The following is a 26,978-nucleotide window of genomic DNA, read 5'->3' on the forward strand; positions in this document are numbered from 1 at the left end:
AGGTGGGAACCATGGGTGGGGTCCCGATGTAGGAGGGGTCTAGGCTCAGGATTAGGGTGGTGCTCCTGAGGTTCATGTCTGAGTTGGGCTGGGTGAGAATTATTTTGGACTGAGTGTGTGGATTATCACTGGTCAGGGGTGTGGGGTACCCTTGAGGGTTCTGTGCCTCAGATATGAGTTCTTGAGGTAAAACAGCCTCAAAGAGGAGAGGGGGGCAGTCTTGCTCACCCCCAAGACCAACTCTGAGAAGTCGGGGCAGATTGGCTAGGGGAGGGAGGATGGAAGACAGGTGTTTTTCTGGGTCTCGGAGGCTCATTCAGGGAAAATGCCCAGCCCTGGGGAGGATTTTCAGCCCCTGGATGTGGAGCCCGCTTTGAAGGACTGAGACAGGATGCCCAATTCAAGAGCAAAGCCAGCTCCTTCAATTATGTCTCTGGCTCCCTTTCCACCCTCACGTCCACACCCCTTGGAGCTGGTGTTCTTTTCTGTAAAGTGGGCATGGCCGTCCCTGCCTCTCAGCCTGAGATGGTGGACATGTAGCACTTTTGAACTTGGATGGACTTCTTGCCTGGGTCTCCTCTGGACACTCACGGCTCAGGTGGCTGCCTGCTGGGGTTGGGATCTTGGCCTCCCCTCCCTGGCTGTATGACCTTGGGTAAATCAGCTAATCTCTCTGTTCCTCGGATGTCTTCCAAGCCCAGGGAGGTTAGTAATAGCATGGACCTGAACACACCGCAACAAAGAATAGTCATTTAAAAAGTAATCTAACATTTATTAGTTTAATTCTCAAAAAATTAATGACACAAAGAAAACAAATTGTGCCGGGTATCTCTGGCTGATAACTCCTAATGACAAAAATCATGTAATACACATATGATTATAAAATTCTAACGCGGTCCAGGTGCGGTGGCTCATGCCTGTAATCCTAGCAATTTGGGAAGTAGAGGCAGGTGGACTGCTTGAACTCAGGAGTTCAAGACCTGCCTGGGCAACATGGTGAAACCCTGTCTCTACAAAAATACCAAAAAATTAGCCAGGTATAGTGGCACACAACTGTGGTCCCAGCTACTTAAGGGGCTGAGGTGGGAGGATTGCTTGAACCTGGGAAGTTGAGACTGCAGTGGGCCAAGATTGCATCACTACACTCCAGCTTGGGCGACAGAGCGAGACCCTGTCTTTAAAAAAAAAAAATCAGGCACATGTTCACTCGCTGCAATAAAATTTTCCCTTCACTCTTTTTTTTTTCTGACTCTCCTAAATTGTTTACTACGTATGAATTTTACAGTTTTTACTCATTAGTGGTAACGGTGAAGCTGGAGAGTATTGCGCCTTCTCCAGGCTGCCCGGCGAGAGGCACCAATAGCGTGGTGGAAGTTATGGCCCTTTCCAAGGCCACGGCTCTTTAGGCCTGCAGATGTCAGCCCACACATCTCCCCGTGCTTGTGGACTGGTTTGGTGATCTGCTGGGTGTCAGGATGTCTTCTGATAGCTTTCTGGAGTGGATCAATGAGAATAAACTCAAAAATTTGTATGTGGAATCTTCACCAACCCACTAAGAATTCAGGACCCTTAGAGCCCCACAGTGGCATCCAGCTCACTCCTCTGCAATGGACTGAAGGCTTCGAGCAAACTCCAGCTGGTTAACACCATGATGGTCAGGATTGCCATAATTGTGCCCTTAGGAACTGGGTGTTTTCAGCCGCTACGGCAAACACGAATCCTATATATGACATAACCTTGCTTGGCCTTGTAGCCCAGTTGGCGGCTTTATCAGGCCGGGTGGGGCGGGGAGCCCTGTGGAGAGCAGAGAGCTGGCGGTACTGCCCGCAGCGGACCCTCAGAAGAAAGCGCATGACATCAAACTGCTGCTTTCTCCATAGCTCCTGGAGGTACCTGGTGGCTGCCGCCAGACGGTCCCTTCGCTCTTGGTTCTCATGGCCCCTCTCCTCAAGGAAAATCTCTTTTATTTATTTATTTATTTTTACAATTAATAGAAACGACTACATTTTATCAAATCTAGTGTGTTCCCTTGACATTATGTGATAAAACGGCGCTACCTCTCTGTTGTCTTAAAAAAATCCACACCATAGTCCAATCAGAAGAGAAACATCAGACAAATCCCAACTGAGGAACATCTTCTGAGGGACCAGGCCAGTACTCCTCAAAACTGTCAAGGTGATCAGAAACAGGAAAGTCTGAGAAACTGTCACTGCTGAGGGAGCCTCGAGAGACTAAATGTAATGTGGCATCCTGAATGGAACCCTAGAACAGAAACAGGACATTAGATTAAAACTAAGGACATCTGGATAAAGTATAACTTTAGTTAATAGTAATGTATCAATATTGGTTCACTAATTCTGGTGAATGTACCATAGTAATGTAAGATCTTAATTGAGAAACTTCACAGTTTTTCTGTAAATCTAAAACTGCTAGCAAGCCCATTTTTTTTTATTCTTTAATTTTTTAAAAAAAGTTTTCTGTCCAATTACCATCTACAAAGTTCTATTAAGATTAATGAAAGAGTTGGCTGGGCACGGTGGCTTACGCCTGTAATCCCAGCACTTTGGGAGGCCAAGGTGGGCGGATCACAAGGTCAAGAGATGGAGACCATCCTGGTGTTATAACTGAAAGTTGCAAAATGCTTCCACAAAATGAAAGACAGAGTAACTGGATCCAGAGTAGACACTGTGGGTGGACCCTGGGTTTCATGCCCTTTGGCCTCAGCCTGGCTGGGGTGGGCCGGGCTGGCAGGAGCGAGCCTGTGGGGTGGATGCGCTCACCGCGCTCAGGTGTGTTCAGCCTGGGTGGGGTTTAGAGCAAATCAGGAGACACCGGTGTGGAGAGAAGACAACTTCCTTCAGGTCCCTGCATCCCCCATCCCCGTGCTCTGTTCTTCCCACACATCCGACATCCCCTACCAAATTGTTTCCTATAAGCAGCAGCCTTCAATATGTATGTGTATACCGTACATATCTATGTATCTCTATGTATATAACACACAGATTCTGATTGTAAAATATTTGTCTGCCTGGATCCGGGGAAGCCCCAGTCGGCCCCAGGTAACACAGACATGAAGGGGACCAGGGCTTCTTCCCAGCAGGAATGGTTCCATTCACAGGAAAACTGTCAGATACCTTTTAAGTGGCTCTTCAAGATGGCCTTCATGAACTGCTTTCATTTCAAAGTGTCTGATCTTGTTCTTCTGGGCTGTTAGACTTTGGCAAGTGGGCATAAGTGGGGATACGGGTCAGCGTCATCTCTACCACCCTGAGAAATTACATTTGAAAGCAATCTCCTGGAAGACAAGATTACATGCCCCACACAAGGCCATGGAACGCATCCCACCTCACAGAAAGCACCTGCTGACTGGTGTGGATTTAGCATTAGGGACTCCAAGGTCGGCTACACAGAGGCCTCTGATGTCGCCCAGATTCCACTTTAACCACCAATTCCTACAGGCGAGTGGCAAGTAGGAATTGGCAAAACCTCATTAGGGCTGAGGTTTTTCAAATCATTAGAGCTGAGGTTTTTCAAGTCATTAGAGCTGAGTTTCTTTTCTCTGGCGTGACACTAGCAGACAGTGGCATGGAGCAGATGCCCATGAAATTGATCAGCATCATTGAAACCCCGTTGGCAATAACTCTTCAAATACCCTAAAACATGCTCCGGAAGAATTGCCCTCCAGAAAGTAAAAAGATGAGAGCCACAGTTGGAGCTGAACTCCTAGGAAGCCTCAAAGTGTGCAGGCAGGCCTGGCACTGCAGGAGCTTGGCTGCAGCTTGGGGACTTCTAAGGGACCTGGTGTGAGAGGTCTTGTCTTTTTTTTTTTTTTTTTTTTTGAGACAGAGTCTTCCTCTGTTGCCCAGGCTGGAGTGCAGTGGTGTGATCTAGGCTCACTGCAACCTCCGCCTCTTGGGTTCAAGCGATTCTCCTGCCTCAGCCTCCCGAGTAGCTGGGACTACAGGTGAGCACCACCACGCTCAGCTCATTTTTGTATTTTTAGTAGAGATGGGATTTCACCATGTTGGCCAGAATGGTCTTGATCTCTTGACCTTGTGATCTGCCTGCCTCAGCCTCCCAAAGTGCTAAGGTTACAGGCATGAGCCACCAAGCCTGGCTGGTCTTGTCCTTTTTTAAGGCAAAACAAAACAAAGAACAAAACAAAACAGCAAACAGGGCTCTTTCCACCTCTTCACTGTGCTGCAGTATCTGTCTCCCATCGTGACTTCAGTGTACTGGGGGTCCCAGAAGCACTCACCACAGTTTCTTTTGTTCCTGGGTTAGATGGGACCCGTGGCCTTCCGCATGCCTATTAGCACCTCAGTGCACTCATTCATGCCTTTGGGACAATTCTTCGTAAAGAGCCTGGCTTCTCTCTGAACAGACCATCCCGTCCTGTGGGCTGCCCAGCAGGGAGGTCTGTTACTGCCCTCTGGTGGCTAAGTGTTCAGGGGGACCTTCAATCTTCATGTAGGTTTGGAATTCTCCACAGGAGATTGTTTCTTCTCTTCCATTAATTGATTCATTCAATCATGTGTTGACATTAGTAGGAACTCATTTATTTTATACTTTGGGTTATTAATCAATACTGCTTTATTTTGTGGCTCAAATAGTTCCCGTTTTGGCCATTGGCTGCTCTGTAGCAGGCTCCTGTGTGGTGGTGGTCAGCACTTCCTTACGTTCTGGTTCTGGCACCCTGAGCTCACATTATATATTTTGTTTCAGTCCTAGAATCAACGATCAGCCATTTCTTCAAAGAGGTCTAGTTCTGTTTTGGGGGCGTGGTTGGCTTTAGAACCAAGATCTAGACACAAAGTGTACTTGTTCTCAAGCATTAGGAGTGGAGAGAGGGATTTCCCATCTGTAGACACAGGTGCTACCCAAGTCCGTCAGGTCTTATCATTTGCCTGCTTTGTTGGACATGAGCAGACTTTAAGGGCACAGATGGGTCAGAAATTCATCACAAACGTCTTTAGAAGGGAATGAGAGTGGGTGAAGTAAAAGCCGCTGAAGGCAATGCTATTTGGTCCTCCCCAAGTATGAAAAAGTTCATGTATTCAGCGAAAAAAACACAGTGAGAGTCTGTTGTTTGCTACTGGGCAGGCTCAGTAATGGTTGTCCTAGAGCAGATGTTCTTGTACAGGCCCGATGATAAAGCAGTCAAGATCGCATTGGAAGCGCAGGACAAGAACAAGCACTTTGGGGCCAGACTGACCTGGGTTTGAATCCTTACTGTTACTTATCTGCCTGGGACCTTGGACAAATCACTGATTCTCCAAGCCTCACTCTCTCACCGGTAAGGTGGACATAATGATCATTTCTACTTAATACAGGGGTTTGAGGATTCATGAGTGCATATCAAGTACATAGCCTCAGCCCCTGGCACATAGTAAGTGCTTAATAAATGTCAACTCTCTGATACATGGCAGGGGACCCCTAGGCCAGGAAACACCTAAACAGAAGCCTGAGGCCCATAAGGCCTGTTGGACACCCACGCATATTATGTTAGAAGAGCAGATTTTGGCTTTCGGTGGCGACAGCTTTAGGAGATAGGTCAAAACTAATTTAAGCCCAAATATAGGAACACCCAGGCAGAGCAATTAGTGGTAGATATTTTTTCCAGATTGGGGTGGGGATGCTGCTGCTTGATTGCTTAGATTCTGATAAATGAGCCCTCCTGGATCTGCCCACCCTGCAGAGAATGGGATCAGTGGACTTCCCTTCTTTCCTCTGCACATTCCCTGGGCAGAAGGTCCAGGGGAAAGGGGGGGTGGACAGAAAGCAGAGTGTTTACATGGGTGTGATGGGCAGAGGCCAGCTCTCCCTCCAGGTCATGAGGAGACTCAGGGCAGATCTCAGTAGGTGGAAGGGTTCAGCCCAGGGAGAGCCATCTCTGCATATAACAGATTCTTCTATGTCCCCTATAAGGAGTTTTTGAGGACTTTGGCAATAATTGCCAGCATCATTTGTGGGGTCTGATGGTCTTCATAGGCCAGTGGAAGACAAAGCATCCACTCCTCAATGGAGCTGGTGCTGAGTGAGGGTCTTGGCAACAACAAGGCTGTGCTCTCCAAACAAGTCGCCAACAGGATGGAGGGGCCTCTGCCTCATTATTAGCCTGGTCTTATCTCTGATCGGTAGTTTGGCTGGTGAGGCGCGTGGGATCATGCAACGCACTTGAACTCCATCCTAGAGACTGTGACCCTGGGAAAACATATCTTCAGTTACCCCATCGTTTCCTAATGTTCATTGAAGTAGTTGCCCTTTAATGACCTGTTTACTCCAGTCTTTTAGATACAAATATATAATTTACTCTGTTTATCCATTTGCTTAGGTTTAATGTGATTGCCTTCTGCCGAGTGAAGAATCCACTGTGTTTTCGGAGGGAAACATGCCTTAGAGATGCACATTTACATTTTTCTTTCATTGTAAATGGATTTCAGTGGCTTATATTTTAAAATACAAAAGTGGGTTGGCTGAGGAATTAGTGGGGATATCTCTCCTCAAATGTCTCCTATCCTCAAGGAGAGATTTTTTTTTAAGTTAAAAATATTAGTAAGGGCAGGGTCTTGCTATGTTTCCCAGGCTTGAACTCCTGGCCTCAAGCAGTCCTCCCACCTCTGCCTCCTAAAGTGCTGGGTTTACAGGTGTGAGCACCTAGCTGGCCAATAATTTTATTTTGAAAGAAAATTGGAAAATGCAGAGCCACAAGAGGGCGCCCTAGACTGTGGTCTGGTGGTAAAGTCAGCCCCTTCATAATGGAGGAAGGATCTCCTAGATGTTGGGTTCAGAATGAAATAGGAGCGTAGGCCGAGCATCTGCAGGGGAGCTCACTGGGCATGCACAGGGCCTCACTTACTAAATGCAGACACTCTCTGAAGTGGGTGCTTGTGCCACATTGTGATGAGCTCACAGCTCAGGCAAGTTCAGCAATCTGTCCAGTGTCACTTAGATAATAAACGGAAAATGAGATTCAGACCCAATTCTGTGCAGTTCTAAAGCCCAGGCTTTCCCAGGCCCACTGACTAAGGCTTCAGCCAATCTGGGGAGGGCTTGATACTTGGAAGCCGCTGGTCAGTGTGGAAGCGAGGCTGGTGGGCATGTGTCCTCGGGACGAGGGTCACAGGCATCCTCCCACCAGGGAGGTGTTTCCAGCCGGGGTCACAGAGTCTTAGGGTGTTCCTGAATGTGGGGGAAACAGTCCCTCACCCTGACCATCTCGTAGTCTGTGTCCAGAAGAGCCCTTGTGGTTGGGAAGATACTTTGTTAATGGGAAGAGGTGTCCTAATTCTCTGACATGGTATCTGTCCCCAGAGAGGGGTGACTTTTATTGTAAATGAAGGACTTGGCATTCTGCTTCATATATAGTCTCGACTTAATTTTGTCACCATGAGTGTGTCATCAGGAATTATTGAATTTTGTAAGAATGTAAAGTTTTTGAGCCTGAAGTAATGAGAATAAGATGGTGGGCTTTGAAACTCTCCCTCTGAGAGGTGTCTTGGGGGAATTAATCAGTGCTCCTGAAAACAGGGATGAGAAGCTGTGGCCCTGGGGAGGCCAGGAACCAGGAAGCTGGTGTTTATCAGGACGGGGAGAGGGGCCGGAAGAGAGTTAGGAGCCAGATAAGGGCAACAAGCACTTTCTGAGCATTTATCTAATGAGATGACAATTATTGTCTCCATTTTAAACATGTGAGTAAACTGAAGCTTAGAGAAGTTACATATCTTGATTAGGGTCAAACAGCTAATATTTGGCAAGGCTGGGACCTGAACCTGGTTTTCCGGGTGCCAGTGTCTGGTCACTTTCCCTAATGCCAAATGGCCTCTCAGAAACCCAACACCTCTAAGTGCTTCCCTGTTTTCCTCAAACCCAGGAACTGCTCGTCTTTTGGGCAATTCTGAGCTCAGCCACTAAGTGGCGACATTGTCCAACTATGGCTCAGCTCTGTCTCTCCTGGGAAGAACGGGGGAGGGAGGGAGTAGGAGTTGCCCTGTTGTGTGTTGCGCTGTGCGTGAGGCTTTCTTTTATCTATTTAGACCCTCCCAGCAACTCTGCAGAGGAGGTATTATCCCATTTCCCAGATGAGGCCATTGAGGAGCTGCTGGATGATAGAGCTTAGCGGCAGAAGCAGGAATGAATCAAAGTCCAGCTGGATTCCAAGTCCTGCCTCCAAGCATGCTGGACTCCCAAAGGAAAAGCCTTTCTGTGCCCTCAGACTACACAGTCTTGTGGGGAAGTGGACGGTGGGGACTCCATGTGAGTCTAGGCTGGGACAGCCTCGTCGTGAAGGAGGAGGCTGGGTGAGGAGTAACCCAGACTTAGCTTTGGTGGGTGATGGGAAGACCTGGGTTCTGAGGTAGAAATCAATTACGGTTACAATTACCCATGTGAATCCCCTAATGCTGCTCTACTGGAGACCAGTGCTCCAAGCCTCAGCAATTTCTCCTTCTGCTTTGGAAGAGGCCATGTTTTCTTTCTGATGAAACGGTCGGCTGGTGTTGAGGAGCCACGCTATATGAAAAATGTGTCCTGAATATTTAAACATTAGATCCACCTGCAGACAGTGTGTGCTGGAGCCAGCTGGAGCCGGCTTGTGAGCTGGCTTTGTGCACCTCCTCCCAACTCTGTGTTCGCAGCCATGATGTTGGTAGTTGAAATTAGACAGAGTGTGAATATTTACACCATGGAAATTGGAAACACTAGAAACCAGGGATTTCTCCTCCTGTAGAACCAGCAGTTAAACTGCTACCTGCTCACCACTGCCCATCAGGCCGCAGAAGGTTCACACCTGAGAGGAAGGTGAGAGCAGAGAGATGGACCAGGGACGCCCATGGGTTTGCAGCTCCCATGTCATAATCACTTTGGGATCTGAGTAGAATTACTGCACATTTAAATGGATATGTTTTTCCCTCTCTCACATTTTTTGTTGCTGAGGGCAAATAACTGCATTTGAGAAGTTCAACCTGCATCTGACGTGCTTCTCCTGGAAAGCAAGATGGCTGAGAGATTGTCCTCTCTGTGAAGCCACCTAAGGGCTCAGTGACAGCAGCAGATGGTGACTGGGCAGGAGGTGAAGTCTCCTCCAGTGCCAGAGGCTCAGGTGTGCTCAGTAAATACATGCTGCATAACAAACCATCCAGGCTGCCTCCTGGAGCTTAGATGGAAGCTGCTTGTCTTGTTCCTGTGTGTTCCTGACACCCCCAGGATATTCACAGGCAGGGTTGGGACTGGGGTGGGGCAGCGTGACCCTCTCTCTCAGGTGCCCACCCTGCATCAGTGTGAGCCTCAGGGTTACGGGCTGAATTGTGTCCCTGCAGAATTCAAATGGGGATGGAAGTCCTAAGCGCAGTACCTCTGAATGTATTTGAAATGAGGTCTTTAAAGATGTGATGAAGGTAAACTGAGGTCAAATGGGTGGGTTCTAATCCAATACACCTGGTGTCCTTAAAAGAACAGGAGATTGGGAATTTAGGCAGGTGCACACAAAGACCAGTCTAAGACACGGGGAGGACTGCTGTATGTTAGCCGAGGAGAGGGGCTCCGGAAGAACCCACACTGCCATCACCTTAACCTTGTTCTTCAAGCTTCCAGAAGTGTGAGAAAATAAATTTATGTGGTTGAAGCTTCCCAGTTGTGTGTTCTTTGCCATGGCAGCCTGATTTGAGCTGACTAATATACTGTGAGGGCCTCCCTACCTCACCTGTTCACGGGGCCTGGTCTTAGATCAGCACAGGGAGGGCAGAATCAGGGCACCTGGTTACATCACAGATGATTGACAACTTGCTAGGAGTGCTGGGAGAGTCCAGAGCACCTAATTTGCCTGGGGCAGGTTAGGGCCAGCTCCCCAGGGCCACGTGATCTGCATGTGGAAGGGGCAGCAGACGTTTGACAGAGGATGGCAGGGATGGGTCTTACTCAGGGACTGGGTGCAGGTGGGCAGGCTGGAGGCTGACTGGTGTCTTTCTGAGGTCCGTAAGGGATGGGCTGACCCCCACAAATGGGGAGTTGTTTCCCCAATGCACAGCTCCTGCTGGGCTCTCCCTCCCCTCTGTGCCCCATCGAGAGGGGCCTCAAAGGTCTGTGGGCACATTCTGGGGGCTGTAAGTGGGGTCTGCAGAGACCATACACTTCCCTAGGGGGCGGAGCAGCTGTGGCCTGAGTCCCTGGTGGTTTGGAAGTTGTGCTGGATGATGTGGCATGTCCTTCCCTGCTGGACAAAAGAGAGATGCTGGGAACCAAGGACCCTGAGGGAACTCTCATAATAAAGGAAGGCCCAAGGAAAGGCGCCTGTCTGCTGTAGTTGGGCATGAATGTCACCAACACACTGAGGCCAGGCAGGAGCCCCCCGCTGGGAGCTGGGCCTTGGCAGAGGCCTGAACCTTGTTTCTCAGGCTGTGAGAACAGCTGAGTCTTCTCAAGCCAGCTTATATGTAGGGCTGGGCTGGGTGCGAGGCAGCACAGGCCTGCTTGTGACTCACAGGGTGCAAAGGGAGGTGGCTGTGGTTGGTTCAGGGCTGCCTGGGGGCCCAGAGGCTCCAGAGATGCAGCCACAGGCCTCAGTGCCTGGGGGTGGTGTGAGGGAGGTGAGATGCTGCCTGGGACAGGACTGGCCTCTCTCTCCCTTGGTTTAGCTTCTCAAGGTCTGAAGCCATCATGGCATGGGAGACCCACTTCACTGAGAGAGGACTTGGATTTGGAAAGACCTCCCGGGTTTGGGAGGCCAGGGACCTGGCCCTAGGCCTGGCTCTGCCAGTTACTGACTTTCTGCACCTTGGGTTTACTAGTTCATCTCTTTGCAACCTCAGTTTCCTCATCTGTCAAATGAGAAGGTGATCATAATGATGCCCCACGCCCCTCACAGGTGACGTGCCCCCATGTGTCCATGGGTCAGATCCCTCCCATTCTTACCCCATGGAGCTTGGCCCAGGGCAGGCTCCTGTCTCATTGCCATGGGCACAGGGGCCCAGTTCAGTGACCCAGGAACAGGACCTTCCATCACCCACCTTTGAGATCCCCTCCCCATCAGAATAGTTAGTCTCAGCCTACCCAGACTGGCAAAATAGAGATGGTTTCCAGTTGTCTCTTACAAAACAGTGAGGCTTTCTCTTTTGATATTATATCATATAAATAAGACATACTAGCAGATCATGTTATAATTTTTTTGAAACCCTACAAGCAAAAGACATAAAAAGTTCAATGAGGTGTGATCCATCCATGGGTCGTCTGTGACTCTCCTGAGACTGTGCATCTATGGAGTACTTTATCTCTGCTCAGTCAGTACTGTTGAGTTGAGCCGAAGGTCACCTGGTGGAGTGTTCCCATCTCCCCTGCTGCTCAGCCTCACCCCGATTCTTTGTGGCGGTCCATGTGTGTAAGGTGCAGCTCTGAGTCCTGGCCACAGAGGACGGTCACCTCCTACTTGGGAATGAGTTCTGTTCTAAGGTCCTGGAGCCTTTCTCTGGAGGGGCCAGAATTGTCCTGGCTCTTCTGGTCAACTTCAGGCCGTGGGCCTGGAAATGTGGTGTTAGAATTGGAGAATGGAGACAGAGAGCATGGGGTTGGGGAGGAAAGAGCCTGCCCAAATGGCCTCAGTGTGACCCCACAGCTAGAGCCCATGACAGACGCAGGCCCTGGGTATGCTCCTAACAGGGGACATTCTTCAGTGTTTGTTAATGATGAACAGTTCCTGCCTTTGGGTCACTTCCCCACTAATTTCCATGTCTCCTGAACTCTTGTGCTGCGTTACCAACCATTGGTGGTCGTGAAGGCCCCTCACACTCAGCCCCCTCAGACTAACCCTCCCCTTTCTGCCTAGAATTGCTAAAGGCCCCACACCTTCCCATCTTGAGAGCTGAATGTCCTTCTTGCCTTTACCCTCGTAACCAATCCACTGCCCGTTGATCCTGGGGCAGCAACGTCTCTTTCTCTATCCCGTCACCTCTGCCTCCATCACTGCCCTCACTCAGTCCCTCATCTCTTGCCTGGATTGTTACAGTGTCTCCTGTCTGGTCCTGTGGCTCGAGTATCTCCCAAAAAGCCAGACTGCATTGATCAAGCCACCTAAAGCATCCTTTGATCCTGCCTAACCCCTGTTCAAAAAATCAGTGATTTCTGGTTATCCACAGAATGTATTCTAGATGTCTAAGCCTGGCATTTAGCATCATTTACAGCCTTGCTACTGCCTTACAGTCTGATTTCTTCTTTTTAAATATATGTATGTGTAATCAGAGATATTAAATGTATTATATAGATATATTCAAAGTTATACATGTATGTGGTTTTTAAAAACATACTGAAAATTCTTGGTCCCCTGCTGGTCCCAGTTTCTCTCCCCAGAGGCAACCACTTCTGTTATTATTTCTGCCGTCAGTTTTTCCATGGTTACTGCTCTGTTTCTAGGTAATGCTTTTAAGGCTATTTCTGGAGTTTTCAATCTGGAATATCATCCAATGCCCTCCTGCTATTCCGGGAGGTACTTAGCTCAATTTCATACCCCACGGCCCTTCTACTCAGCCCTGGAAGTGGAATCGTTCCCGAATCTGCCAGTTTTTGTCACCTGCGTGGTGATCTTTGGTCATCCTCTTACATCTAAATAACGCCAGGTTGTTCATCAGTCTCCACTTTAGGGGGCGGGGCAGGGAGCTGGCTATTATGCTGGGATCCCGTAAATGTCAGAATGAAGGGTTGATTCTAAATCCTGGCTATTGTGAAAGGTGCTGCCGTAAACATGGAGGGCAGGTATCTCTTCAACATACTGATTTCATTTCCTCTGGATATGTCCTAGAACAAGGAAGAAACAAGATATAGCAATGATCAAAGAGTAAGTGAAACTTATGGCTCAATGTAGATAATTAATATATATGATTATATCTACATATCTACCTATATCTATATATCAATAACTGCAATATGGATGGGTTGAGAACAAAGGCTAAAAACATGTCAAAGTTCTTGTGTTGTTCAGATAGAGAAAAAAACCTGATTATCTGTAAATGGTAAAGTAAAAATTTAAGTTTAGTAACCAGTAGGATAAAAGCATAAGATTGTAGAACTTCTAAACTGCTGGTGAAGTTTAGATAGAAGAAAACTCTATTAATCCAACAAAAGGCAAAAAAAAAAAAAGTATATTAAATAGAAAACATTAAATAAGCGGCCAGGAGTGGGTCCATACATGAAAGAAATTGAAATACATTTGAATGCATTATATTCTTCTACTAAAAGGCCAAGACTCTTGGATTAGATAAACCCAGTGTGTGCCGTATGCATTATCTGATGACAAAGAACTGTGAAAAAGAAAGAGATAGAAAATGACAGACTAGAAAAATGTCAGCAAAGATTGTAAGTGTGGCGCTAGTCACTACAGACCAAACAAAATTTGGGATTAAAAAAACATTAAGTGGGCCAAAGAGAAATATCTTAGCTTAATATGTACCTAACAACATGGTTTGAAAATGTATTTAATATAAACGCCACAAAGCAAAACAAAACAGAAACAAACAGACAAAAAGCTACTGGAAATTCAACGATGAATTACCAAATCCGCTACTAATCTGTGAATTATTTTACTATGTTGGAGAGACCTATAAAGACGACAGGGGAGGCCGTAATACAAGTAAAAACAGACACTAATAACCAGGTGGCCCATCTGCTAGGTCGCTCACTCCACACTCATGCCCCGTCCTTGCTGTGTCCTTGCATTTATCTATGGTGGAGTCTGGAAGGTTAAATCCTCAGCCTTTCTTGAAGTTGGAGTTCTGACCAATGAAATAAGGGGAACGGCCATCTTGGGACTCCGAGGCCACAAGTGTGAGGATAAATGTCTGTGTACCCAGGACGGACAGCAGAGCAGCAAGATGGAGCGAGCCTGCATTCCCGACCGACCGCAAGGCTGAGCAGCTCAGCCAACGCCAGCAGATGCACTCTCTCTCGACTTCTCGTGGGAGAAAAATAAACCTCTGCTTGCCTAAGCCTTTGAAAATCATGTTTTATGTTGGAACCTTTAATAGGTGATTGGGTCATAAGAATTCTGCCCTCATGATGAATGAATTAGTTCATTCATGGATTAGTGGATCAGAGTTTCGGTCTATCACAGACGGTCAACTGCTCAAACTGTGTTCAAACAAGTAGGCATTAAGCTGCTTCTTTGAACAGGATAGGTGAACAGCATAAACAATCCAGCTGTTTCTATACCTCACTTACATTCTCTGTCTGTCATTTTCCTCTTTTGGTCCATAAATATTATCTGACCATCTGACAGCCCCAGAGTAGCTCTGTACCTATTCTGGTTCTGGGAGCTATCTAATTGTCAATGGTTCCTTGCTCAGTTAAATTCTATTACGTGTAATTTGTCTACAGTTTTCTTTTATGATAGGTTAATGGATTAATGGTTGATTATGGGAGTGGAACTGATTGCTTTACAAGAGGAAGAGAGAGCTGAGCAAGTACACTAGCGCACTCACTCAGGCCCCTTAGACTAAGACTCCCCTTTCTCCCTAGGGTATCTAAAGCCCCCGCATCCTCCCAGCTTCATAGCCGGATGTCCTTCCTGTCTTTACTCTCATAGCAAGTCCTTCGCCAAGTGATGCTGCTGCAGCGAGAATCGTCATGTGATAGCCTGCGCCACCTCAGGACGTGATACAGGATCCCCACCAGCAAGAAGGCTCTCACTCCATGCAACACATTGACCTTGGACTTCTAAGCCTCCATATCTGTAAGAAAATAAATTTCTCTTCTCCATAAATTACCTAGTTTCAGATGTTCTGTTAAGAGTAACATCCTGACAAGAGGAAGGAGGGTGTCTTAGTTCATTTTCTGTTGCTTTTAACACTATGGACTGATGAGGGAGATCAAATATATGGGTAACTAGTGTCCCCAAAAAGGAGATCAAAAGTAAGGAGAGGAGAAGACACAGCAATCAATACCATCGATTTCTTCCCCCAGTGCCATTTCTTTTCTTACTGATAGAACCCTGACTGGTTCCGGTGTCAAGAAGAGTTACCTGGTATTAGGGCTGAGGTGTGCATGTAACACTAGTCTGGCTAATGATATGCAAGAAAAAGTTTACTCAGTGCTGCGTTGAGCACTTGCAAATGCCAGCACCACTCTAAGTGCTGTCAGTGTATTAACTCATTGTCTTGTTCAACAACTCTAAGCAGGAAGGCATTTTAGTTACTCCCATTTTCTTTTTTTAATTTTTATTTATTTAAAAAAAATTTTTTTTAATTTTTTTTTTTTTTTTTTAAAGATGAGGTTTCACCATGTTGGTCAGGCTGGTCTTGAACTCCGGACCTCAGGTGATCCACCCGCCTTGGCCTCCAAAGTGCTTGGATTACAGGCGTGAGCCGCTACGCCCGGCCGTTACTCCCATTTTCATGGATAAAGACACTAAGGTACTGAGAGGCTAAGTCCCTGTTCAAGAGCCTGCACAGTCAGAAAGTGAGTTAGGGTTGTAACACAGACAGCTTGGCCCCAAAGCCAAATATCTTACCATTAAGCTGTAAGCCTCACATTAATTTGCCCAAAGGTCAATTCATCTAAAACCAATTTGTTGAAAGACAGTTTGCCAGAGAATCCATTTCACGAATGAGCAAATCACTGAATGACCAATTTGCTAAATTTATAAAATATTTATTTCTATCAATTATTGATAAAGTTTGGAATGATTTGAATCAGATACATTATAAGACCTTTGGGAAGAAAAGATTCTGGCTTCAGACTTCTTCTCTGGCTGCCATTCATCCCACCTTCTTCCTGTCAGTCTCCTCTTCCCTCTGATCCTCAATTTCCCACTTTCAGGAATCAGCAACTCTAGCTTCTTATGAACTGACTTGTCTGTCTTTCTCTTAGCAGGGAGCTGGGTAGAGAAAAATCAAAGTGCTTAAGGTGCTTTTAGAAGGAAACAATGAAAACCTGTCAACTAAAATGACACAGAAATATTTAAAAGCTGTTAAAACCATTCTATACAATATGAGTTGCTTTAAGCTTTATTCATAGTTAAAAGACAGACTTTTTGGTAAATGAATAGCTTTGATAATGTTGATGACTTGATCATTTACTGACTTGGTGCCTGGCAAGTTGGCTCACTTCTGTCCTACAGCACCTCTAAAACAGGCATGTCAAACCTGAAAGTCCCAGCTCCATAGCTGTCAGGAACATATCTGACTTTCAAGCAGAGGTATGGGATTATATTTTTGTGTGATCCACTTGAAATAGTTCATTAGCAGGAACTCAGTAAATACTCACTATAGTAGCAAACACCCAGGGAATAACGTTTTTGTTCTATGATTTTAATAATAAGCAGATAATGTGCATTGATTGGAGATACCAATAATGATGAAAGGTAAGTTTTTTTCAGGTAAAAAACAAACCAATTTTACAGATCTATTAGTTGTTACCTGGCAACCTTTTGATTAAGAATAAGGTTAACTGTCTTGAACTAGTGAACAAAGACTTTAATCGAGTGTTGTACAGTAAATGTATGTAAATTACCATTCTTTGTACTAAAGTTTATTTTAAAAGGTTATAGAACCTGATGTGAAGCTTGTTTTTCATCTTAATCTCAAATCAATTATTTAGTTTCAGAAAACAAAAACACCCATCACATTATCTTACAATTGTAGTCTTGAATGTTAGTTTAAATAATCATTGGTTCCTTGTTTTACTGTTTTGTTTTTATTTGTATTATATACATTTTTTGGTTTATAATATAAAACCTATAGGCATAAGACATTTATACATAGTTTTATGTTTGTAGGTCTTTAAGTAACATTTTAATAAAAATAATTTAAATCAACACTTAGTAACAAAAATTCTTTTCTTTAAAAGAATGTTTTTTACTATAGAAAATTTTTATTGAATTATTACAAGAAATAAAGATAAATCCTTAATAAATAGATTCTTAATAAACAAAACACAAGTACCAAACTGATAAAATAAAGCATAAAAACTACAGGAGAATGCCACTTACAAATAATGATGGAAAATTCACAAATAGAAATATTATCCAACAATAGCACATTAAAGAAATAATACATCAACTGAGGTGTATCCCGATTTTAGGAAAGGTTCAATCATAGGAAATCTATTAATGTATGAATACATAAAAAAGCGAAAAAAAAAACATGTGATACATTTACAAATGCAGAAAGGGAGAGAATAACATTTGATATTTCGTTTTTGATAAGACTTTTGATAAAATTAGAATACATACTTTCTTTTTTAAGTTCCAGGGCACATGTGGACCTGCAGGTTAGTTACATAAGTAAATGTGTGCCATGGTGGTTTGCTGTACCTGTCAACTCATACATCACCTAGGTATTAGGCCCAGCATGCATTAGCTATTTTTGCTAATGTTCTTCCTCCCCTCAACCCCATTCCCTGACAGATTTCAATTTTCTACATATGGCTAGCTAGTTCTCCCAGCACCATTTATTAAATAGGGAATCCTTTCCCTATTTAATGTGTGGTCTTATTTATTAGTTCTCTATTCTGTAGATGTGGGGTCTTATTTATCAGTTTTCTATTCTGTTCCATTGGTCTGTATGTCTGTTTTTGTACCAGTACCATGCTGTTTTGGTTATTGTAGCCTTGTAGTATAGTTTGAAGTCTGGTAGTGTGATGTGTCCAGTTTTGTTCTTTCTGCTTAGGATTGTCTTGGCTATATGAGCCTTTTATGGCTCCATGTGAATTTTAAATAGTTTCTTCTAGTTTTGTAAAGAATGACAATCCCAAAGTGCTGGGATTACAGTCATGAGCCACCATGCCTGGCCCTTCCTAGCTTTTTGATGTGAGCATTTAGTGCTATAAATTTTCCTCTTAACTCTGCTTTAGCTGTGTCCCAGAGATATTGGTACACTGTCTCTTTGTTCTCATTGGTTTCAAATAACTTCTTGATTCCTGCCTTAATTTCATTCTTTACCCAGGGGTCATCCAGGAGCAAGTTGCTCAATTTCCATGTAGTTGTGTGATTTTGAGTGAGTTTCTTAAATTTGAGTTCTAATTTGATTGTGCTGTGGTCTGAGAGACTGTTTGTTATGATTTCAGTTCCTTTGCATTAGCTGATTAGTGATTTACTTCCAATTAGGTTATCGGAGTGAGACTGTGTCTCAAAAAAAAGATCTGCTTGCTTAATGAATGGCTTGCTTAATGGTGTCAAGATGAGAAGGTGCATTCCATTTGGGAGGGTGACACTATTGTTGAAGAAGGTAAAAATAAATCAGCCAGGGGTGTCAGTAGCGTGTGGCACATTTGATGGTACGAATGTAGAATAGTATGTGCAGTTTGCCACTGTAATTCGAAAACAGTATTCTAAGCTCTCCAACTGACTGAATGGACCCTTCTCACCCTTGCTTGACCAAGGAAACCTGCAAAACTCGGTCAGACTCTGAGGGGAAGGGAGGTGGGACACGTCTCATTATATACCCTCCCTCTAGTGTTTTGACACAACTGACTAGCATTCTCATTAAAACAGAGATCATAAAACTGACAAAACAGACTTTTTGTAGCAATAAGATACCAAATTCCAGCCTGACTCTGGTATAGCCTCACGTGACAGATAGCAGGGTGTAAAGAAAATCAGTCTTTTGTCCCAGTACATTCTTTGAAATGGCCCTGCGAAGTCCTCTCTTGTGAGGGAAATTTGCATTTTGTAGAGAATCTCCTTTCCTTTCTAGGTCTTTTCCAATCCAGGAAGGTTTAACTAAGAGTCTGACACCTTTTAAGGTCCAAAAAGTGGCATTTACCATCTTCGAGGCCTACTAAGAGGTTTCATCTGTATAGCAAGAATCTTGGCTTCCACAACCCACCCTTACCTTAACTCAAGCATTTTTTTGTTGCTGACTTCAACTCTTTAGGCAAGGCTTAACTTTTGCAACCAATCACCAATCAGAAATCCAGCTATGACCTCTAAGCTCCCCCACTTTCAGATGTCCCATCTATTCAGGCCAACCAAGATACACCTTACATGTATTGATTTGAGTCTTTGCCTGTAACATGTCTCCCTCTAAATATTTTACAAAGTTTGGCTTTTTTTTTTTTCACAACAGCAACCTGAGTCTAGAGTTATTATTTGGGCTCCATCATGTAGGCATGATTAATTGTCCACATGGCTAACTTCAGGCATTCTGGAAGTCATCTGATAGCAAGTGAACCAGAGTTTCCACCCTAAATCACATTATTGGTCTTTTGGCACGGCCAGCGATCCTAAGTCTATCTGGTGTGGCCAGCACCCACCCTAAATCATATTTTTAGGTGATCCAGTGATCCAAGGCCTCCAGTGAATCAGAGTAATTCCTATCAGGCATGACATTGCAAGGAATGAAAGATTACCTCCCAGCCAAGTGCAAAACCAGACTTCACTTTGGGCAAGGTTAAATCCTTTTTCTATACACACCTGGAACGAATTATTCTCTCAGTGTAAACCAAAAATAAAATACAAAGCCCTCCACTGAAACCGCCTTTGCAAAAATCATCACTGAGTAAATTATGTCAGTGAAAGAGATCAGACCTAACCTACCCCATCTTCCTTCTAATCCGTAAACTGTCTTTGTTAATTCCTGGGTATAGGCCAAATTAGCCTTGAGAAGGAATCCAGTTTATAGTTTAAACTCTGAAACAAAATGGATAGCAGCCCTTTCCCAAAAATCCCCGTTTTGCCTGGAGACCAGTCTGCCTTTGTAGGACTAGCAAATTAGCTGCAAGGTTTATTTATCATGGTTTAGGGGCCAGGCAGCCTCTGGCTGTAAGACTCGGAAGCTCCCCAAATTGCTCCTGGGAATAACGTCACTGTTGTAAAACCTAAGATCAGTGCTTGAGATATTTTGCAGACCCTGCATTTCCATGCAGCAGATGACACCACCCAGACTGATAATCTGGCTCAACCAGTTCTGGGATCCCACCCAGGAACAGAAGGCAGCAAGAACTCACTTTGACCCCTTATGATTTTATCTTCAACCCAACCAATCAGCACTCCCCACTTTCCGAGCCCATACCCGCCAAATTATCCTTAAAACTCTGATCCCCGAATGCTCAGGGAGACTGATTTGAATAATAATAAAATTGCGGTCTCTTGCACAGCTGGCTCTGTATGAATTACTCTTTCGCCAGTGCAATTCCCCTGTCTTGATAAATCGGCTGTGCGTAGGCAGCGGGCAAGATGAACCCACTGGGCAGTTACACCACCCCAAAACATCTGAATAGACTTCTTTCTCTAGGCCAGAGCACTCCAAATTTGACCTCAAAGACTAGTTCAGGCCATGACAAGAAGTGAGGGTCAGACATGCCACATAATGCCCTCCTCTGTTTTGGAATTTAGAAAAAGCCGATCAGCATTTTTGTAGACCCTAAGTCTGATAAGAAACATTTACAATCTCTTCTCTCCAAAGCCTGCTACCTGGAAATTTCATCTGCATGATAAAACTTTGGTCTCCACAACCTGTTATCCTAACCCAGACATTCCTTTCTATTGACAGTAACTCTCAACCCATTGCCAATCAGAAAATTGTTGACTCTGCCTAGAACCTGGAGGTCCCTGCTTTGAGTTGTCCTGCCTTTCAAAATCAAATCAATGTATATCTTAAATGTATTTGATTGATGTCTCATGTCTCCCTAAAATGCATAAAATGAAGCTGCACCCTGAGCACTTTGGGCACATGTTCTCAGGGGCTCCTAAGGGCTGTGTCACTCATATTTGGCTCAAAGTAAATCTCCTCAAATACTTTACTGAGTTTGACTCTTTTTGTTGACACCAGTCATTGCTGAGACAAACCAAGTGCATGTTGGGGCATATTTTCAATAAACAGCTGAATAATCCATTGCAACCACCCATTATTTGGTTATTTTCTGAAATTTTCTCTCTAAGATATTTTAATTTAAATACTAGTATTAGTATTAGTATTATTTACCAGCAAATAGGCAGTTGGGTCTAGAGGAGGAGAGAAGGAAGAACAGATATTCAGGGAGCATCCTGAGAAAGAGTTTTAATTGTAAGCCTGCAGAATGAGGAGACAGGAGCAAATCTCAAATATACCTACCTGAAAAGTTTGGGGGTAGGGATTTTAAGGGGTTTGGAATGGGCCGAGGCATGGGGATCATTGATTGCTCTGCGTGCAGAGTGAAGTCATGGCATGCGGAGATGAAGAAACTGCATTCTAATGCTGATTTACTGTCTCTGTTTTTTTTTTTTTGAGACAGAGTTTCACTCTTTGCCCAGGCTGGAGTGCAGAGGTGCGATCTCAACTCACTGCAACTTCTGCTCCCCAGGTTCAAGCGATTCTCCTGCCTCAGCCTCCTGAGGAGCTGGGATTACAGGAGCCCTCCAACACGCCTGGCTAATTTTTGTATTTTTAGTAGAGATGGGGTTTTGCCATGATGGACAGGCTGGTGTTAAACTCCCGAGCTCAAGAGATCTGCCCGCCTTGGCCTCCCGAAGTGCTGGGATTACAGGCGTGAGCCATGGCACCCAACCTCTTTGGGAGTCTTAAAACTGGTTGGTGTTGGCTGGGTATCAGAATCTTAAAATGTCTTAATTATTAATGAAAGCCTTATGATTCTAACAACAGCGATTCTATCTATAGGAACAAAGAGAATGCAAATGGTTGGTATCTAAAGCTAAGTGACTTTCACTTACAAGGAAGTGGATCAAAGTGCACCTGAGTAATGCTTCATTGTGACTACATTTCTGTCCAGAACCCCATACGTCATTCTTATTAACGCTGTGAGGATGTGGTTTCATTGACAGGTGTGCACCCTGCCTCTTACCATAGGTATGTACTTGAGTGAGTTATTTAATCTCTCTGGACATCCAGGATGCTGTATCACCTAGAAGGTGCATCTAAGGCTTAGACAACAGGGTTATTTTGAGGATTGATTTAATGAATATTGTGGATTAATTTAAATAATTCATATAAAGCCACAGGATATAGCAAATATTCAGTAATTACATTCTTTGTGTAACCTAGTACTCATCTGGCACTTCTTATGGTTTGGGTTTCAAATAAAATAGACGTGACCACCCATCCCATATCACAGAGACATCCAGAGCCTTTCCCAGAATTTCTCTGAATTCCAGGGATTTAGGTTCTCAGGGTCACTAAGTCCTGCAGACCTCTTATTCTTCCTAGACTCTGTCGTATCCGGATCAACATTTCTCTCCTGTGTGGCACTTCCCCGCTGCTGCACACACACTCTGCTGCTGCAGATCCAGATCTGTCTTCCTTTAATTCCCCAAAACATTACCAGCAAGCACTGCTCGTGGTGGCAGAGACCCCAGTTACCCGGAGTTAGCAGTGGTAGCAACTTCAGTCCCTGCCTCCTCAGAAGAAAGAATTGGACTGAGGGGCATAAAGCAGGAAAAGGGACTGAGGCAAGTTTCAGAGTCGGAGTGGAAGTTTATTGAAAAAGGCTTTAGAACAGGAAAGAAAGGAAAATCACTTGGAAGAGACCCGGTGGGCACCTGAAGGTCCGAGAGGGAGAAAGGGAGCGCAAAAGGGGCCTTTAACCTCGATACTGGGACTTTATAGGCTCGGCTCTTTCCCATGACTGTTCCCCTAGGGTGGGCTTGCTGCACGGGCGGTGCTCTCCTTACCCTTTGGAACTGAGCACACGCAGTGTGTTTAGGGAGTTATATGCATGCACATCTGAAGCTTTCTTCCTATTTTTGGTGCACTGGACCTGGAATATTATCCTTCCCTCATTTTTGTCTCTTAACAAGCATGCCCAGAAAGTTGCTTCTCCCTGGGGCCTGCATTCAATGAACACTTCTAATGTTAACAGGTATGGACCATCAGGAGATTTTCTCTCCCTGGCTGCTGAAATATTATTTTTAGAAAGGCAGTGTGATCATTGTGGAACCATCACCTGACACTCCTGGCTGGTGGGGCAAGAGCCCTCTCCTGCCCTGCTCATGCCTCTCTAACTACCTGTAACAGCACCAGGAAGTTATGAAAGTAAACTCTTACACAGGACATGTGGTTGGTATGTGTGAAAGTGCATTTGATATGCCTGAGAAAGGAAAAACACTCTTATCTGAGGAATGCAAGTCGTTTTACGTTATCAGGCATGGAGAAATATTAAAATAAGATGCCATTCACGTCCCACTCCCCACCTTAAGCTGTGTATTCATCTCTTGAAACTGCTTGTTATTGGTACAAGTAGCTATAAATTAACCTAACAATGCCACAGCAGACACTATAACTCATACCTTATAGGTAAACGGTGCATAAGCAATCACTGAACAACGTTACTTCTGTAAACCAAGAAGAATTTCTGACAAGTAACTTTGGATCAGCCCATCCCTGTCGACCCTTTTGCCTTTAAAAAGCTGCTTGTAACAAAGGCTGAACAGGGCACACATCCAGGGTTACTTGGGTCTGAGTCTTTCAGGCCCCTGTCCTCACTTTGTCTTAGGTAAAGGCTTTCAATGATACGTTGTGCCTCAGCCTCCTCCTTTTCGGCTGACATGCCTCAGTACAGAATGGAAGGGGTGCTGGAAAACAGATCAGTCTTCTGGATGTTTTTTGTCAGTTCCCGGTGTTTTGCCAGCTTGGAGTGTGTATTGTCTGACTCTCTCTTCCTGTCTCCAGACTATGCTACGTCACCAGTTCCCTCTCTCCATGCTTCTCCTCCCTACTCTCACGAAATGATTTCCATTGCAAGCAGTTCCCCATAAAAGAGACCTCTCAGGAGGTCAAACAAGAATTAACTTGTGTGAGCCAAAAATAAAATTCTAAGCCACCAAATGACTGAATGGACCCCACCCCCCAGCCAAGGGGATTCCAAAAAAATCCTGAAAAACTAGCTTAGGCCATGATGGGAAGTGGGGTTCAGATATGCCTCACTGTACTCCTCTCCATTGGGAATTCAGGCACAACTGAATTCAGAGCATTAACCTTAAAACAGAGATCTTAAGGGTGACAAAACTGACTCTTTGTAGTGATAAGAAACATAACAAAATGACAGATAGCAGGCCCTGAAAGAAATAAAAATATTTTATCCCAAAGTATTTCTTTGACGCATTTTGAAATGGCCTTGTAATGCTGTTCCTTATGGGGGAAACTTACATTCTCTTTTTTTTTTTTTTTTTTGAGACGGAGTTTCGCTCTTGTTACCCAGGCTGGAGTGCAATGGCGCGATCTCGGCTCACCGCAACCTCCGCCTCCTGGGTTCAGGCAATTCTCCTGCCTCAGCCTCCTGAGTAGCTGGGAAACTTACATTCTCTAGAGAACCCCCTTCCCTTTCCAGGTGTTTTGCTGATCCTGAAGAGATTAGCTGAGAGTCTAGTACCTTTTATAGGTCTGAATAGGAAACACTTGCCATCTATTATCTCTAAGGGTGGCTACCTATGAGATTTCCTCAACATAATAAGAACCTTGGTCTCCACAGCCCCTTTTCTTAACCCAGATACTCCTTTCTATTGTTTCCAGGTCTTCAGATAATAATCTAACTCTTTCAACCAATTGTCAATCAGAAAAAATCTTTGAATCCACCCATGACCTGTGAGCCCTCACTTCGAGTTGTTTCACCTTTCTGGACCAAACCAATGTACTGAACCAATATACCTCACATGTATTGATTGATGTCTGCCTGTAACTTCTGTTCCCCTAAAATGTATAAAATCCAGCTGTAATCCAACCACTTTGGGCATTGTTTTCAGGACCTTCTGTGGCTGTGTGATGGGTTATGGTCCTCACATTTGACTCAGAATAAACCTCTTCAAATATTTTACAAAGTTTGACTTTTTTTTTCTGGTCAAACATTGCTAGCTCCGTCCTGGAATACTGTGTGAGGCCTCCTAGGCTCAAACTTTTCTTCCTGTCTTACGTTGCCCATTCCTGCTGTTTCCTCTGCAGCTGAACAGGTGCGGGCGGCCTGCCGTGGGGTCCTGCTCTGGGGACCAGCCTCTCGCTGGGTCCCCCAGCTCCTGGGATTCATCTGCCTCCTCTTCAGTGACTGGTGGGGTCCCTGGGAAGGGAGGGCATTGGGTGGGGCTGGGCTGGCTGGGTCCTGACCACTGGGTGGGCTGTTCAGGTTCTGATGTCTTTGGGGAACAAAAGGAAAAGTGCTCTGTTATGATTTACAAATGCAGCGTATTTGGCTGGAAATGGCCTTTTGGTGATGAGGAGGCTGGGGACCCTGAGCCAGGGCAGGCTTGGCTGCATTAAGGGCACATTACTGGGGAGGTGCCACAGCTGCTTCATTAGCAGGGAAGGTAAGAGAGCCTGGAGTGTCCCTGCATCTGCCGCAGGGAGCCGGAGAAGAAAGTCCTTGCCATTATGGGCTCCAGACAGAGACGTGGAGACAGTGAAGACAGCACCAGGGAGAAGGGTTTCAGTGTCATACATGAGTTGAGAGGAAACTACCATTGGTTTTCCCTTGTGATCGTAGGAAGGAAGTGTCAGAAAAGTGGACACAACTTTGTTACCCATGAGAGTTATATTTTATATTATTTGAATAAATTTTTAATTCCACCTGGATTACAACCAGATCCTGCCTGGCTTGTTTTCTCTTCCTCTTCAAGATAAGCATCTCCGTAGATCAGAGAGCTCTTGCTGCCTTCCTGCTCTCTCTCTCTCTGAGTCTTTTTTCATCTTCCTCTCGGCTGTGCTCACCATCCAGTTTCTGGGACAGATCCTCCCTGGCAGCCTAAGGGCTGAGCCTTGTTTCCTCTTTCAGGAAGTGGGGTCTGTCGGGACTGCCTGTTCAACCCTCAGCTAACCGGAAGTCCCTGCTCTGCTCAGCCACTCGAGGTGGCTGCTTCTCCTTCCCAGGAGAGGGCCAAGCCTACCCAGCGCCCTGCATCTGATCCCGCACCTTCTGCCTTCACCTTGTGACTGTGAACCAGGTGACTTGTTCCTTTATGTCTGCGGCTCCTCTTGGACCAGATTTTCTCTCCACTTGGCTACTTCAGTGACATCTCCCTACAAATTCTTCTTTCCAGTATTCTTATTTTTTTTCAGTCTCTACTGAATTATTTTCATTAGCATAAAAACAAAATAATCCTACAAACTCACACTTTCTCCAGTACTGTACCATTTTTTGCACCATTTGGTACCAATTTTTCTTGAAGCAATTATCTGTATTTCCTGGTTCCAACCCCCTCCTTTCCTGCCTTTTTTTCTTTTATAAATTGAGATCTAATTCACATACCATAAAATTCATGAGTATAAAGGGTACGATGCAGTTCTTTTCAGCATATTTGCAAGGCTGTACAATCATTATCACTATTTAATTTTAGAACGTTTTCATCATCCCAAAAAGAACCCCACATCCATTAGTAGTCACTTTCACTTTCCCTCTCCTACATCACGTGGCAACTATTAATCTCCTTTTTGTGTCTATGGATTTGCCTTTGGTGGACACTTCGTATAAACAGAATCATACAATATGTGACTTTTGTGTCTGACTTCTCTCATGTATCATAATATTCTTAAGATTTATTCATGTTGCAGCACGTATCAGTAATTCATTCCTTTCTGTGGATGAATAATATTCTCTTGTATAGATATACCACAACTTGTCTTTTGAATTTTTAAAATTATTGTTTTGAATAAAGACAAGGTCTCACTAAGATGCCCAGGTTGGTTGTGAACTCCTGGGCTCAACCGAACTTCCCACCTTGGTCTCCCAAAGTGCTGGGATTACAGGAATGAGCCGCCATATCCAGTCTACAACTGTGTATTCGGGGATCAGTTGGTGAAATCTGGATTGTATCTAATTTTAGGCTATTATAGATAACTCTGCTATGAACATTCATGTACATGTACATTTTGTGTAGATATATGTTTTTTGTTTTCGTTTTTCTTAGGTATATACCTAGGAATGGAGCTGCTGGGTCATATAGCCATCATCACTCTCTTGCACTATTGTGGTAGCTTCACAGTCTTCTTGCTTCTGTTTTTAGCCTTTTAAATTTATTCTCAAAATAGAATCTAGAGTAATTCTTAGAAAAATATAGGTTATATCATATTACTTACTCCTTAGCT

General features: G+C 44.7%; 1 pseudogene; it reads right to left on the bottom strand.

Moving 5' to 3' along the window:
• Positions 1–1,295: 1,295 nt before the first annotated feature.
• LOC105715514 (large ribosomal subunit protein eL15-like) lies at positions 1,296–25,337 on the bottom strand (annotated as a pseudogene).
• Between the last annotated feature and the right edge of the window lie 1,641 nt (positions 25,338–26,978).

The sequence above is a fragment of the Aotus nancymaae genome, unplaced genomic scaffold (genome assembly GCF_030222135.1).
Source record: "Aotus nancymaae isolate 86718 unplaced genomic scaffold, 86718_ANA_hifiasm-v0.15.2.pri h1tg000108l, whole genome shotgun sequence".
NCBI lineage: Eukaryota > Metazoa > Chordata > Mammalia > Primates > Aotidae > Aotus > Aotus nancymaae.